General features: G+C 41.6%; 1 protein-coding gene and 1 non-coding gene across 2 annotated transcripts in view; both read right to left on the bottom strand.

Moving 5' to 3' along the window:
* Window positions 1–17,147, bottom strand: part of LRMDA (leucine rich melanocyte differentiation associated) — a 1,013,334-nt gene that overhangs the window by 175,356 nt on the left and 820,831 nt on the right. The gene's annotated exons all lie outside the window — the stretch shown is intronic.
* Window positions 10,192–10,298, bottom strand: LOC139022280 (U6 spliceosomal RNA). Its single transcript, XR_011473658.1, has one exon. It is a non-coding gene; the product is annotated as a U6 spliceosomal RNA (small nuclear RNA).

Raw genomic sequence — 17,147 nt, 5'->3', positions numbered from 1 at the left:
GAAACAGTATTCCACAAAATAAAGTTGGAGATACACTGATACAAATGTGACAAAATGTTAAAATTGGATATTTTTTCAGGTTCAGTGGAAGCCCCATGACAATAGGAACCAACGAGGCTCACACTAGGAGATGAGATGCTATATCACCCAAACAGGACCTCTGATGGAGGGATCTCAGAACTAAATTTGCAACCCTTAGCTGACCACATCTCTCTATATTATAAAAAAGATGAGATGAGTTGGAATAGGAAGTGGGGATTTCTTTAAGGAGAGTTTGTAGGTTTGCCTGCAATACTTCACCCCCATGGAGAAGGGTTAGGAGTACTTCTCTCATCTCAAGCAAGTAAGAAGGAGTTGAATGGCCCACTTGGATAGCTTGGTGCATGTCCCCTGCATTTTTAGACTCCAAGTATACTGATTTCTTATTTATATCTAAAAAATTTAACAAGTGAAAGAAAGACTATGGCTGAAGCTGCCTGCTAGGTAGCTCAATAGAAGAGGCCTGAATCAGAAATGTCACTATAGCCCACTGAGTAAGTCAAAGGTCCACGCATATTTCTATGGAGAGGGCCAGGGTCAAGTGCAAGGCAAAGCACCCTGTGGTAGTCTTGGATCCTGCCTTGTTGGAGGCAAGGAGATCTCAACAGAGATAGGTCCCCAGATGTCCAGGATCAGAAGGAGGAGTCACAGTGAAAGCCTCAGGAGAGAGTTGTGGTCATCAGAGGGAGCTGCCGGGGAGAGGAGCTGAAGCAGCTGGTTGTGAAGCAGCCTTTGAAGAGAAGAGCCAAACATCTGCCACTGGAAGAGCAACCCAGAGCCAGAAGGGCACCAGCCAAGCAAGTGTGATGTTGCCTTTGACTTCTCTTCCCTCTCCCCACCCAGCTCACCTGGGGTGTGGGATCCGGGCAAGGCTGAATGAGTAAAGGAAGAGGCTGCTAGCCCACAGATCGTGCATTACCTATGGATGGATGGCAGAGTTTTCATTCTTACCCTAGACTTTTTATATTTATCATTGAACCAAGATGGTTTTGATTCTCAGTCAACAGAGGGCTTATTATCATCTAAGAGCGAGCAGCAAGCTTTGGGCACCAACCGAGATTTTATTCAGATGCAGAGGAAGATTTACGGGGAAGTTGTGAGGAAATTTTTAAAATAGCATGCAACACTAAACCAGCGTTTTTTTTAAAAGCATCCATAGCTTCCTATAAGCTACCCAAGGAGCACCCTGTCATTTTATGACCCAGAGGCCCACTGCAAGGGGAAGGAACCACCACCTTGCATCTTCATGGCGCCTCCATGCCCAGCATTGTACCGACACCCACAACCCTTCACTGTAGCTGGGTAGGGGTGACTTCCCATTTTACAGAGGAACATCTGAGGATCAAATCTGTGACTTGACTTACCTAAACTCTAAAAGCTCAGGCTGATCCAAGTTTTAGGACTCTCATCATCCAAACTCGTCAGTCAGTGCTTTTTCCAACATACATGCTATTTTCTTCAAAGAACAGGGTGAGAGGTCACTTACAAGCACTAGAATCCATTTCTGTTACATGATTGGAAATGACTTCTAGTGAATAAAACTGAAATAATTACAGCTGGTAGGTTTCTTAGATGGCAACATCAGCTTTGAAATAAAGTCAAGAACAGCATAAAACAGTCTGACCCCGGGCAGAGTAGATTAAAGCCTTTCTCCAAACCTGGGCTGGTTACTCTTGATAGCTAGATGCAGTTTGATTTCCTCCCCTTAAATAATTTTAGTGGGGAGGGTCTCCCTGATTACACTAAAACAAAATATGTGTACTAGCAATTCTTCTGGCATAAAGCTTGAGGCCTACTTTCCTTTCTTTCTTTCTTTCTTTCTTCCTTCCATTCTTTCTTTCTTTCTTTCTTTCTTTCTTTCTTTCTTTCTTTCTTTCTTTCTTTCTTTCTTTCTCTCTGCCTTTCTTTCTTTCTTTTTTACTGGCACAGAATCTAAAAGAAAGCCTTGAGGTGCAAATGATCTGCAGTCTATTTAACATCATGGTTATTTATTTTTATGAGGCCTCATTTTTGCTCTTTACCCTAAATTATAGGTATATTCTTGGCTTCATTTTCCACTCTTCTGAAAGCGCCAAAATACATTTTTTCTACATTTCCAAACAATCTTCAATACCTCATCAATCAAGCATTCAACAAGCCATAGACGATGTGCTGGACCAAGGCAGGGCTCTGGGGAATCCAGTAGCTTAAACCAGAGCTGTGAGCCCAATTCCCTCCCACATGTCTATCAGGAACATTCCCAGGATGCAACATTTCACAAAGATTCAGCACGCTGGCTCTATTTCAGACGAGCATTTGCATGTCCAGGTTTCCATACTTTCACATTTTTACTTAGCTAGTTGTGCCATAATTCTTTTTGCAAAATCTTAACTAATGCCCCATTTTCCTCTTCCCAGTGCCCCTCTCCTAATCTTAATCACCCCATTTTTGCCTCTTCCTAGTAGGAGCCAAACTCTTAAGGCTGCTAGGTCCTCCAACATGGAAAAATTCCCTTGAAAATGTTTGTATAAACAAACTTTGCTAAGTTGCTGTAATTTTGGGTCAAAATTTCCTCAGCTTTAAAAAAAGAGCAGCTTAAAGTAATAACAACCACCCCTAGAATAGCAATAATAATCCCTTATATCTAAAAATTATAGGTTTTAGACCACTCTAATTTATGGCAAGCAAAATAGTAAAGTGCTAAACAGATGTAAGAGATTATTAAGTTTCCCCTTTCTCTGTCAAAAACTCCACTTAAATTTTAAAGTTGGGTTAGGCATCAACCAATGAAAGTGTCCCCTATCTCACAAGCAGAGATAACCCCTTCTTTACATGCCTCCCCCCCCCCCCCCCCCCGCCATCTCTTTGTTTATACTACTATAATAGCATATCTTACAACACTGAAGTTATTTCCACACATATCTTCACTAAACATTCCTTCCAAAAAAAAAAGGAATGCCCTGGTCCAGGTCGTAAAAACTCAAAAAGTGTTATTGAATTGAGCTATCCACCCCTATAAAGAAGGAGGTCATGTTACCATTATAACATATTTAAGACAAAGCAAACTTAACCTAATAAAGGTGACATGCTTCCCAACATCATAGTACTAGTTAAGGGAAAGTCAGAACTTGAATCCAGGTACCCGAAGTCCCCATGTCTGTGTACTGATATCACACTGTCTGTCCTTTATACAATGTTCATTGTAAGCTCCAAGTAACATATCTGTGGTCATTTTGTTTAACTGAATTAATAAAAAACTTAGTTTTTAGAAACAAAATTCTACCTACTTTCATGAAGAAAAGTTCTTTATGCCAACAAACTAATTAGAAAGGGGGAAGGAGAAAGGAAGAAGAAAAATTAAGGAAGGAAAAAAAATGAAGGGAAGGAGGGAGCAAAAGAGAGAGCAAAACCACTCCATGTTATTAAGTCATGTCATCAAACTGAGTTTCACCTTGCCTTTCCAATTTTATTCACCACCACTACCCCTCCTATCCTATGCTCCAGTTAAACTGGTCTAGTGGCTACATTAAGGATGAGGAACTAAAACAAAAATGATTTGTATATTATTCTTGTATCCTGCAACCTGCTAAATCCACTTATCACTTCTAGTAGCTTTCTGTAGATTCCATTGCATTTTCTATATAAATGATCATTTAAGCTGAGAATAAGAACAGTTTTTCTTCTTCCTTCCACTCTTGATGCCCCCCCCCCCTTTTTTCCCTTGCCTTACTCCATTGGCTGAAACCTTCAGTAAAATGCTGAGTAGAAGTAGCAAGCATATATTCATACATGAGTACATTATTTTTAACAACAAAAATGACTTATTTTTCAAGCACCGAGTGAAGTAAAGCCCATGGAAGTTAAAGGTAAGAACTAGTCCCCACCATAAGGAGCTGAGGAGCTCTCTCTACTGTTAAGACAGAAAACAAGATAAGGCTGGAAAGATAAGGCCAGGCCAGATCTTTGAATAATAAAGGTAACAGCAGTGGCAGTCTTAGTACTTAAAGAGGATTAATATGGGCCAGGCACTGTTGAAAGTTCCTGATATGTATTAACTCACTTGATTCTTCCACCTTATCCCCTGTTAAAGCTAAGGAGTAAATGAGAGACACAGGAAGATAAGTAACTTGTGTCTCCATAGCCAGTGTTCTTAAGTGCTAGGCGAAATTGCCTTCAGTTACCATGACTTCATTAACAGGTATTGAGTGTCCACTCTTTGCTAATTACTATGTCACTTTCAATTAATTTAATTATCACAACAATCTTGTTTTATAAATGAAGAAACTGAGGTTCAAGGAGTTTAAGTGACCTGTTCAAGTTCACCCAACTAGCACAAGATTCAAACCCAAGTGCTCTGACTCCAAATTTAATACTTTCCGCTGCCCCGATTCCTCTTCAAATAGCTAATATTTATATAGCACTTTGCAGTTTTCAAAAATCATGACCACATTTAGGCCTTAAATGCCACTTAAAGGAATTGCGATTTTATTCAGTAGGCAAAGGAGAACCACTGCCAGTTTTTTAAGAGGAAGGAAAATGTGAAACAGAAGAGAGCTGTTTGGGAAGGCTAGGGCAGCATTGTGTGAGATGGATTTGCTGGGGCAAGTCTGGGAGCACAGGGGGTAGGAGGCTCTCAGGAGGCTTGAACTTCACCTCTGAACTGGTGAGTCCGTCCCTTCAAACCCATTTGCCAGTCAGGAGAAGTCCTGCTTTAAGTAATGTTCCTGGAGGGAACTCCCAGAAGAGCAGAGATAATAAAAGTATTTCTTATGCCACTTCTTTCTCTGCATTTAACTTTTGGGAATATTTTTGTTAACTGAGAAGAGCACACCAAGGAACCATTATCACTGATACAAGGAGAAAATGGACGGTAGATTTCCTCAGCCACGTCCTGTCAGTGTCAACAATTTAACTAAACATATAATAGTCATAACCTCATCAGTGTTAAATTCTCTCGGTTTCTGGCACATATCTCTTCATCTCCCTCATTAAGTTTATAGAGTGTTCTTTGGTACATTTGCTCAGTATGAGGATTTCAGTTTCAGCTGGCACAAATTGGAGTCCAATAGGGGAATGATTTTTCTTCCTTAAGTAGTTAGCAGAATAAGAGAGCATATGAAATGGACCTATGCCCAAAGGCAGGTACCTGGCAAGTAATTAATAATGGATGGGTTTGGCCTCACCCTTCATAATCCTGCCCCATTCACCAGGGCTGGGTCCAACACAGATAGGCCATCCAAGGCCAAAATATGAATAGTATTATGGCCGAACTGGTTTGGCTCAGTGGATAGAGCGTCAGCCTGCGGACTGAAGGGTCCCGGGTTCGATTCTGTTCAAGGGCATGTACCTTGGTTGCGGGCACATCCCCAGTAGAGGGTGTGCAGGAGGCAGCTGATCAATGTTTCTCTCTCATCGATGTTTCTAACTCTCTATCCCTCTCCCTTCCTCTCTGTAAAAAATCAGTAAAATATATTTTTTTAAAAAATAGTATTATGTTTTCATTAGCTTCCTTACTCCATGACCAGCCCCACTACTCTGTTTTCAGGGACTCCCTTCACTTAGAACTGGAGCCCTGAGGTTCTCATTCTTACACCCCAAACAGAAGGGTTGCTTCAAACAAACTCTCCAAACCCAAATCTCTCCCAGTCCCCCTTCACTTTATCCTAATGTTAACATCTTAGTATTCTGTGCTCAACTATGTCAGAGAAAATGATTATTAAAAACTCATTCAGATAATTATTTCAGTGATAGTATGCTTGACATGACTTCTATGCCTCTCCCATGGGTAGCTGCATTTTAAAAAGGAATACCGAGAGTGAGGAATGCCTAACCTATAGAATAAGTTCAATTGTAGATAGAAGGTACTGTGGAACTTCAGGGTGAGAGCTCTTTCAGCATCCATTGAAAATGTCCTGTGAGAAACAGCTAACTCCATCAATATACTCATGCCTCAGTTTCCTCTTGTCATTCAGAGGAATTACTGTAATAATGACCTCACAGGATTACTGTAATATAAGGATATAATATTGATCTCACAGGATTATTGTGGAAATTAAACAAGTTGGTTAATAATTGTTATGAACCTCTCAGGAAGCTGTAAAGTAAGAAGTTTCTGATGACTTCTGTGCTTTGTTGTTTCTATAGGTAACCACTGGACCTACCTCTATGGAGTCGGAAGAGATGGGAAACCATCTGGATGGTAAATCTATCTGTCACTCACATAGGATTATAACTTCTACCTACACTATTTGCTGGGCCCAACTATAGACAAATTATCGTATCTCTAATTTCACAGCTACCTATAAAAATGCAGACCCTGTTTCTTGGATGGACTGGAGAGAAATCACCTTTGGTCCTCTGGTACCTACTTGCATGGTTGCCAGCCCCACACTGTGAACCAAGGCAGTGTGTGTGGATGAATTTAAGGACAACATGATGTTCTTGGTTCTGAGATAAACAACTGAGCCAAGAACACAATCCATGAGGAAAGATAAAATTTTCTGGTGTTTCACTTTGAATGAGCGCTCCATTCCCAACCATGACAAATCTTTATATTTTATCCAAAATGAATTTTCACAGAACTTTGAATGCTGCTATCCAATACATTAGGGCACCTTCTTCAACTACTTTTCATTCCTAGGATCCTTAGAGTATTAGAAATCTACTTGATTATCTGTAAAAGTAGTTAAATTCTAGGTATTTGAGGGACATTAAATTATGAGAAAATGGGGGTCTCATAATTCATGATCAACATGTCATAGAAAAGCAGTACTGAAGGATATCCTGGGATGTTCACGTCAACCAGAGCCCATCAGTTGAGAGAGGCGAGAAGAGACCTCACCATAGGAAAGGGAGGAATGCCGCCCCTTGCCAATAATCTCTGAGGTGGTGAGGCTGATGACAGGGTGCAGAGCACACAACTCTGGCTGAATGCCAAACATCTGGGTTCAAACCCAAGTAACCAAGTTATTCAAATCAAAGAAAATCTGATCAGCAAATACTTTCAATGCCTACTATGTGCATCCAGACAGCTGTGGTTAGAATGGATGACATTTAAGTCCTACTCAACCCCCCAAACACCACTGCTCTTTGTTCCAGATGCCAGCTATTATATTAATTGAATATTCATGTTTTGAACTGAGCATCTGTTGGCATATGTTGATGTTCAGACAAAAGCAAAAGTTATAAATTATTTCTTCAGCATGTTAATGGTACTCTTGTAGAACTCCCTAGATGGAGGCTGAAGACAGTTTACTCCAAGCCTCCAACCATTTCTAAGGCTGCATCCCTTCTTGCTGTCCCCTGCTCTATCAGGATGCAGGGAAGCTAGGAAGGCCATGCTTGCTCCCATAGCTCCAGAGGGGTAGTCAGGTGAGAACACTACCAGAGGCAACATCTTTCTGAAATCACAGTTTGGCTGCCTCCAGGCTCACAAGCACTCAATGCCAGGAGGGAACCCTATGCATAATTTGGCATCTGTGGGGCTCTAAGAACAAAGGATATAATATCCCTTTTTTGCTGGACATCCTAGGGTTAAAATGAAAATTATGATTCTGCATTCTTTTATAAATCATGCTAGTTCTGAAATAACGTAAAGCCGGTGAATGAACGCTCAGTTGCCTCATTCCTGGCACTTCTCCTATGAGAACTTCCAGGGCCTTTATTAATACTACCACCAAGTATTGCAGTCATAAAATGAACAAAGTTGAGGGATTTGCTCTTAGCTTGCTTTAGGCCATTTACTTTTTTTCATTCTTCAGTAAGAAGAAACAGCCACTAAGGTGAGGGTTGGAAGAACTCTCCGTATGTGATGGCAGCCTCTGGTTTTTGAAGATCCCCTATCTGTTGTCAGACAGGCTTTGTACACACTCCGGTTAGCACTCCGGTTAGCTTATGTTTGTCTTTCTTGTTCTCACAGAGGCCTCTGAGTTCCTCAACATCAACAGAGGTCTTACACGCCCATGACACTGAGCACAGGACCCACACAATAATTATGATATGGAGTTTGTAGACAAGGAGAGAAGGAACCACTAAGGCCAGGCTTGCTTGCAGCCTTCCTAAATGGAAACTGTAGGCAAGAAAATCTGGAAGGTGGGTCTCCACATCCCAGGCTTTGCAGCTCCCTCTTCAAGAATGTAAAATCAAGGACCCTTGGGTCATGTTCCTTTTGTACTTACTCTGCCCGCTGGAGAGGCAGGTCTCTGTAGCTAGTCTGCTCACTGAACCACTGGGTTTCTTCACTGTCCATGCTCAACTAGTCAAGAGAAAGCACATTAAATGTGCTGATATCCGGCATTTCTGCTCTGAATCTCTGCTTCCCTTCCTAGGGACACAAATAGTCTGGACAACCTAGAAGAAAACTTAGAAGTCACATATCCGGGAATGCTGTTCTCTATAGTGCTTTGGATTAATTAGAAAAAGCAAAACTCATAGCTTGGTGAGTGGAGCCTAGGCCAGATTTTCATCCTTCTGACTTGTCCCCTCGGTTTATGGAAATCTTGTGGTATTTTCTTACCCTTAAATCCAGAACCTGGATCATGTTCTGAACGGTCTGTCTCCTCCTTTCTGAGACCCACTCTGATATCTCTAGCTCTACAAACTCCCCTCGGCTCTATTCAAGAAGAAAGCTTTTAAGACAGCTTCATCAAGACCAAGTTTCAACTCAAAAGTCCAAGGCCCTTTCATCCTCTCAACCCCACCCCCAGCCAAGTAATTACCTCACCGAGGAAACAGAGGTTGGAAGAGGGATGGAGGTATCTCTTCCTCCTCTTGTCTGTTCCATGTCCTGCCAATTTTTTGTTTGTATTCTCAACCTTCTTCTGCCTTTCTCACTTGACCTTTGTTTCATGAGTTCTCCAGGAACTGAATTTCTTTGTTGCCAACTTTGCCCGTCTGCCCCAGAATGGAAGGACAACAAGCCACTGCTTCTACCCTCCCTGTGCTAACTCCTCCATGGAATTTTTGTGACCCAGAGATGACCCTGACCTACATGCTGGAATTTCTTTACTGTAGAAGAACTATTTCTGCAAAAAATTTTGAAGTTGTCATTTTCATTTAAAAAAATAAGATGATAAAACACACACACACAAGCCATTATTTGTAAAATGCCTACAGATGATGAAGAAGAATGCATATCAATAAATACACATGCCTACAGATGAGTGACGGAGCACATGGGTATGTGTCTACCCACAGAGGCCAAGGCAAAACTTTTAGATGAAGAGAGTGGTTGAATACTAAGGAAAATGACAGGAATCAAGAGTGATTTCAAAGTTCTGCTAGCTTTTCCTTCTACCAGTCCTTCCAGATTAAAAAAAAATAGTTTTCTCAGAAATCCTAAATTAGCTTCAGAAAGCAGTCACGTGGGTGGCAGAAATGCCGGGGTTACTAAGCAGGAGTCTCACTGTGGTATGAGAATGATTGCTAGTGAGAAAGGGAAATTTTCAAGTGTTCCTCTGGAATTGTTTAACTAAATAAACTCTGACACCTCTGTGCCTCAGTGTTTGATATCTTAGATTCTTTCCAGGGTCTGCTAGTCTTCTGTGGTTATATTATTCAAAAATTATGCAGATATTTGGAATAATGACTACCACATCCATGATGACCATCACTACCACCACCATTATCAATCACACTGACTTCTTTTCTTTCTAGACCAATTTGCAACTACCCAGTTACACCTGTACCTTAAGAAGTGAACAAATAGTGGGTTTCCTCATTTTTCAAAGAGGAATATAGATAGAATTTTAGTCACTTAGTCCATATATCCAGGTGGTGCCAATTTCGAACTTCACAAGTACCAAAGAGCCCAGGGCAAGACTGTCCCAAACTCTAGTGATGGAAGACCCTTTCATTGGCTTTCCAAAGCAGCTGTCAAGGGGAATAATGAACATTCCAAGAGAAAAAAAAATATCTTCAGAATGGTTGGTCCTAAGTTGGGGCCAGGTTCAAACTTTTCAAATGCTATTTCAAATATTTCCTAACCCAGTAATTTGGGGCTACATTCAATGCTAATTCAGTATCCCTTCCTTTCATAAATAGTATGCATGCAACTCTTTATACTGTATATAACTTACACAGTTGGACATGTCATTCCTTTACTACACAAAAATTAGTCTCAGCTCCTCAATCCAAAAATATCTTGGATAAGCAGGCTTTCTTTCTTTCTTTTTTTTAAAGTATAGATTATTCATGAATTCGAATGCCATCCTTGCATAGGAGCCATGTTAATCTTTTCTGGATCATTACAATTTTAGTATATGTGGTGCTGAAGTGAGCATGAGAAGGCCTTTTTGAGAGATGGAATGGTCAGTGGCAATGTTAGCATTTGGATTTGGAATCCCACAGACCAGCAATAACTTTAAGTGTCTATGTTAAGAGAAGGTAGCATGGAGAACTACTTGCATATGCTCTTTGTATGGATTATTCAACCTTTACCTCATCAGATACAGTTGTTGGCACATAGCATGTATTCAATAAATATTTATTGAACTGAATTAATCTCTTCTCATATTGAACAAATTTACTTTCACTCAAAGGGGGGCTCCATAATCTCTTGGTAACCTGATATTGTGCTCCTAGCAATTTCTTTAAGGGAGAGTTCTGGGTTTGGGATATTGCTGTCTTTGTCCCCACCTCATCCATAAAGCTTTCCCTGACAGTTCCAGTCGATTCTCCTCTCATTTTTATGACTCCCTGTTGTACTTATTCCAGGTTCCACTCGCTTTGGCACATACATGATATCTTATCTTGCCATGTAAAATGTGTTTCATAAACACATCATCCTTCCTATGAGTCTGTACGTTTCTCAAGGCCAAAGGCCATGTTTGCTATTTATTTTGTACGTCCCATGGCACACAGCACAGGATGGGGCTCAGAGTGAGCTCTGAACAAATGCCTGTTAAATCGAGTTGAATTTTAAAGACAGCGCTCCATTGACGGTGATGATTCTGTTTCAGAGAATTATCAAAAGGCAGGATTGGCTGAATTCACCACTTCTTTCACCCAAATTAAGCCCATGGGCTTCTGCACTTGAAGTGCTAGTTAGGAAGCAGAGGATCGGAAAGCAGCTGCTTACTTTCAACAAAGAAGAGATTGTGTATCAGCAACGAATTGCAGGATTTTATATTTTAGTCACTAGTGATTCTTGGCCAAACCCTTTAGTGTTATCAGAAATAAAGAGTAACCCAGAGATATGTCAAATATCAATTTCCAATTACTTTCCTGTGACACATTTCTGCCACTTGGGAAAACTCCCAAAGGATATGTTGTCCCTTATCAGCTCAGATGGGGCTTAACTTTCAGCCAAACAGGTAACACTCACAACACCCTGTTCAGCCTCAATGTTACAGTGTCCTCCGCTGACACTCGGATTCTCCTGTGAAGTCTTCCATATTGACTTACATGTCACCGGAGCCCTGGCCTGAGTGTGGAAGGCTTCCTGATATTATACACTTACTAGACCATGTGCTGGGTGGAATGGGGAGAACTCCAGCACCTGTGGTGAGCTGTTGTCACTAAGGTACCCAGTCCTTCATTTGCACTGAGATGTTGAATGCAATAAAGCCTCATGCAGGTCTTTTGAATTTTCCACTCCAGCCATAAGGGAAAATAAAGAAGAGAGTCTTTACAGTCTTACCTTTGATACTCAAAACACAGAAGGGTATTTCTCCCCCTTCAGATCACAGAAGGCAGGCCACAGAGTAACCGGCAGAAATCTGTGGTGGTAGGGATGTTAAAACTAAGGGGCTGCAAAGAACCAGATATCACATGTCCCCTTTATTACAAAGTAACAGAACAGAATTTGGAAAAACCAGAAAACATCTCCGGGTTCATAAATCAGCCCAGTTGGAGGGAAACGCAAATGGCCAGCACCTGGAACCAGCCTTCGACTAGAGCAGGAGAGCAGCCTAAAGAATCAAACTCGGGGGCGAAGGCTCCAAACTGTGCACTGTGATTAAAGTGGAAGGTCTCAGTTGAGGCTGAGCAATTAACGTGTTCTCTCTACATCTCAGAACTCTCCACAGCATAACTATGCCTGCCCTGATTGTTCAGTTACCAAAATGCAAGCCAGTCTGGAAAGCTTCGGCCCTGTCTTCATCAGCCTGTTTCTGACAATTGGGGGAGCCCTGGTGTTTGTCAGGCCTCCTTCTGTCAAGTCATCTGTGTTGACTCTGCATGCGTGTCTCAACCTTTCAGTTCCTTTTCAAGTTTGAGAACCATCTTAAATGAGGCAATGGCATTGGCCTCGTTCTGTCAAAATAAATAAATAAATAAAAGTCCATAGCTCAGAGGCTTGCAAATGGACAGCATATGGCCTGACTTGTTTCTGGTCATTCCCAAAAAAGTTCTGAGGGAATTGAATGTCCGTGAGATTAATGATTCCCTCCTGTCCTGCTTTTATGCTGTGGAATAGTTTTTCTAATCTCTTTCAGATCCTCTAAAGCATTTAGATCGAACCAATCACTTATCCTGAATCTAAAACTGAGGCTCTAAGACCTACTAGAATAAAAGGAAATCTCCAAACTGCTTTCCTTCTCACCTGGATGTGAATTCATAGATGGGAAAGAAAGGCGGGTACCCCAGAACCTGATTTTGAGTGTGGAAGTATCCAAAAGGAGGTACCCAAGGAATGCAGTGTCCTTCCTCATTTGACCTTCCAAAACTGCTTCACTTGTGACTAATGGTCTACCCAAAGTGGCCATGGCCCCACACAAGTAGGACTGGAAGGTGAGTGCCTTGCCTGGAAACATGCACCCCCTGACCTGCCACATGGGCTGATCCTTCACCTTCCCTTTAGCCCATCCCATTCACAACTACTGTCAGTGAAGGCATCTTATCTCCAGGAGAGATACCATAGCAACAATAATAACAACAGTGATAACAATGATAGAAGCAGGAGCAGCAACAATAACAAATATAGCACTTACTATGGGCTTGAAACTCTTTGAAATGCTCAACTTACACCAACTCATACAAGTCTCACAACAACCTACTTAGGGAGGTGTTATGATCATGCTCATTTTGCAGAGAGGGGGAAACAGAGTAGTCAAGTAACTTGCCAAAGGTCACAAAGCCAGTAACTGGCAAAGCCAGGATTCAAACACAGGTCTCAGTCCTAATACTATTATCTATTGCAACTGTGTTCTCTAGAGGTATGGGTCCCCTCCCACCCCTGCTGATGAGGTTAGAGAACCAACGTTTCTAACATAGGGCCCATTTAGCAGTCAGGCCTGAAAAGACCTATTTCTGCTACTCAATATGTAAACTCAAATAAGTTATGAGTCCCTGAGCCTTAGCTGTCTTCATCTGTATATCAGCCTGATACTCAGACCTATCTCACTGGGTGTCTGTGAGGATGATGAGATGATGCATATCCAGGTGCAAGCACAGTACCTACAACATGGTGGGTGTATCATAATCACAGCTGTGGTTATTACTAATCAATGAGACCCTAAGGGTGTTGGAGAAGATGAGGCAGAAACAATCACAGCTTGGAATCTATACTAATAAAAGGGTAACATGCTAATTAGAGAAGACATCTTCTGTACGTCCTTCTGGACAAAGCTTCAGCGGCTGCCTGAGGCTCAGGCAAGCCTCGGATGGTGGCTGCCACTGCCAGGGCCGGCCCAAGGCTCAGGCAGGCAGCAGATGTCTGCAAGGGCCAAGGCTCAGGCAGCCACAGGGTGATGGGGGCAGTGCCTTCCCCTGAATGGCCCTGTCGCCTCCCGCAGAGGGAGGCCAGACTAAGCCGTCAGTAGGACATCTCCTGAGGGCTCCCAGACTGTGAGAGGGGGCAGGCCGTGCTGAGGGACTCTCCCCCCCCCCCCCCCCAGTGTATGAATTTTCATGCACTAAGCCTCTAGTGTGGATATAAAAAAGCAGAGCAATGGGGTGACTCCAAAGAGATGGACACTTAAGTACCGTTGACCAATTTATGCAGCCTATAGGTTTGTTTATCTCCATGAAGGAAAAAAAATCTAATTTTAAAAATATACTACACCAGGGAAAACTGAACAGAAGATGTCCAGACTGGACTAATTAGAATATTGTCCCTGAAATTGCTGGTATAACAGCAAGACGGCAAGGCACCCTTCACAGAGCTGCTCCTGAGTGAGGCAAAGAGCATTTCCTTCATACTCGTTCCCAGCCCTGACACATCACATTCTTTGCATCAATAAGAACTGGTGCCAGAACACACTAAATTGCCTTTGAGTACATTTAACTGATGTAGTATTTTTTTATGATTCTTTCTTGTTGTACCATTTTTCACTTTTGACTTTATAATTCTCTGCTGACTTTATATAAAGCTTTGCCAGATGACCCAAGGTGGTTTTTAATGGAGATTTAGGGGCTAGATTGTGCTGTGGTTTGGATTCAGATTCTACTCCGGCAACGAGGGGAAATTAACTAGGTGGTTTCATCTCAAGTGCCCATTTATACTCGGAATAGACAGAGAATTTATCTTCTTCCAAGCCTTGTAATCATGACACTACAAAGTGATATTCAAGAAATAAAAAATTAGGTAGCAATGGCTTCCACACCACGAAACCACTACACAGTGTCCCTATTAAGCCCAGATGACCGGGAGGATATAAAGACGGCAGCGGGATCACTAGCTGAGTGACAGGGAGAAATTTGACCACATTCTGTCCTACGCCAAAGACAATGCTTGCTCTCCTTAAGATGGGGAACTCAAATGACCCTGCACAGCTACTCCTCTTGCTCTGGGCTGCACCCCCTCCCCAGGGCCTTGTGCCCAGAGGAAACTCTGGAAGCAGCTGGCTTTCAGTGACTGGGAAAGGTGACATGACTGGCATAGAAAACGAGTCAGATAAGAAGTCACTCCCCCAAACTGACATCTTTTTATAAGAATAGCCTTCAGTTAATTATTTCTCTAAAGTATAAAATTGGTAACGAAACTCAGTAAGATTTTGGTTTGTCTTGTTTTTCATTATCATGCAATGCTTGCTCCATTGCACAGGAACAAATATCACATGTAAAGTCTTGAAAAAAATAACTTAAAAAAATCTGTGTACCTACCACCAAGCTTGGAAATAAATAAATCCCTTAAGTCTTTCCTATCAGATTAGATTCCTTTGCCTCTACCGACCACTGATGGTAAACGCAACATTGAATTTTAAGTTTTTCATTCCCATGTGGGATTTTTTTTTCAGTTTGGCCTCATATACAAAGACCCTTTTCACATAGTGTTTTGTTTTATTTTTTGATATGAAAATGATATCATACAGTATCATTCAGGGAGTTTGTTTTATAGATTCCTCCATATTGAATGTTATTCCACTTCATTTAAAGAACCATTTGGGTTGTTTCCAGTTTTGTTGTGTGTTTTGCTGTTGCTGTTGTCTTTTGTTTTATTTTGCTCTTATAGACAACGCTATGAGTGCAGTTCTTATTAATCTCAGCACGTACACGCATTTTTCCTGGGTTAGAGTCCTGGAATTTGACTTGCTGGATCTTAGGGTTTGCATATAATCAAATTTACTACTGCCCTAGCCGGTTTGGCTCAGTGGATAGAGCCTCAGCCTGCGGACTGAAGGGTCCCAGGTTCAATTCTAGTCAAGGGCATATGCCCAGGCTGCAGGCTCAATCCCCAGTAGGGGGTGTGCATGAGGCAGCTGATCAATTATTCTCTCTCATCATTGATGTTTCTATCTCTCTCTCCCTCTCCCTTCCTCTCTGAAATCAATAAAAATATATTTTTAAAAAATTTTACTAGATAATAAGTTGTTTTCTAAAATAGATACACTAATTCACACTCCCACCTAAATAGGTGTAGTTTTTTTTAATTGATTTCAGAGAGGAAGGAAGAGAAAGAGAAAAAGAAAGAGAGAGAAAGAGGGGTGGGGGGAGAAACATCAATGATGAGAGAGAATCATTGATTGGCTGCCTTCTGCACATCCCACACTGGGGATCGAGCTACAAACCAGGCATGTGCCATGAACGGGAATCGAACCTTGACCTTCTGGTTCATAGGTTAATGCTCCACCACTGAGCAACACCAGCCAGGCCAAAATAGCTTTTGATAGCAGGGAGGGAGGTGGGTAGCGACAGAAGACATAGAGGGGATAAACAGTAATGGAAAACATAAATAAAATTAAAATAAAGGAAAAAAAGAAAAAAAAAAAAAAACAGCTTTTGAGTTTCTTTTTCTCTACAACTTTGCCAGTACTTAGTACTGCCAGATTTTTAAAATTTTGTTGAATCAGTGAACATAAAATGTATCTTGTAGTTTAATTTACATTTCCACATTTAACTTTTTATAAATGGGTAATCATTGAGTGGTTTTTAGAAGGTTGAAAATTCTTTGTTAAACTAACCTTGAAATGCAGTGTTTGTATAGGATAAGTGTGATGATTCTGTGACTACAGAAAGATTCTATGTACACAAACATGTAGGAGTCAATATGTATATCTATCTGCCATTCCATTCTTACATTTACAACAGGAGTTTAAAACTAGGGCAGATGGGCAAAATCTGGCCTACCACTTGCTTTTGTAAATAAAGTTTTATTGGAACACAGCCATGCTCATTTGCTCACCTATCGCATGTTACAATGACAGAGTTGAGTAGTCACAACAAAAACCATCTGGCTCCTTTACAGTGAAAGTTTACTGACTCATAACTTAGAGCAACTCCATTTGTAGGCACAGATAGCTCATGTTCAACATGTCTGATCGAATTTGTTCCTTCCAAACCACCCCTCAGAACACGGATATTCCTGCCACAAAGGCACTCAGGCCAAAAACTTGGAGGTCATCTGATATTCTTCCCTCCTCTTCACCATTTACAACCAATCAGTGGATACCACCCAAGTATTCAAACTCTGGACAACTTTTCTGTGAAGTCCCATTCTCTACACCTTGGCCAGCCCTTGGTCCAAGCCTTATGTTGACTTAAGAAGCCCTCCCCCAATGGTCAAGCCCTTTGTGTCCCCAGGTTCAGAGCACTTGCAGTGCTTCGATACATTATCTGAGTTCTGCCTGTGGTCTTGACCTAAACTGTAAATGCCTTGAGGGCAGGGGTCCTTACCATCTCTGCGCACAGCACAGTGTCTTGCGCAGCAAATTCTTCCTGATAACTCAGCCTCCTGTAGCCTGCTTAGTCCT

Source organism: Myotis yumanensis, unplaced genomic scaffold (genome assembly GCF_028538775.1).
Source record: "Myotis yumanensis isolate MYYU_CA2020_CCGP unplaced genomic scaffold, mMyoYum1.0.hap1 SCAF_13, whole genome shotgun sequence".
NCBI classification, from domain to species: Eukaryota; Metazoa; Chordata; class Mammalia; order Chiroptera; family Vespertilionidae; genus Myotis; species Myotis yumanensis.
The sequence above is the reverse complement of the archived record's forward strand: the minus strand, read 5'-3'. Positions and strand labels throughout refer to the sequence as shown.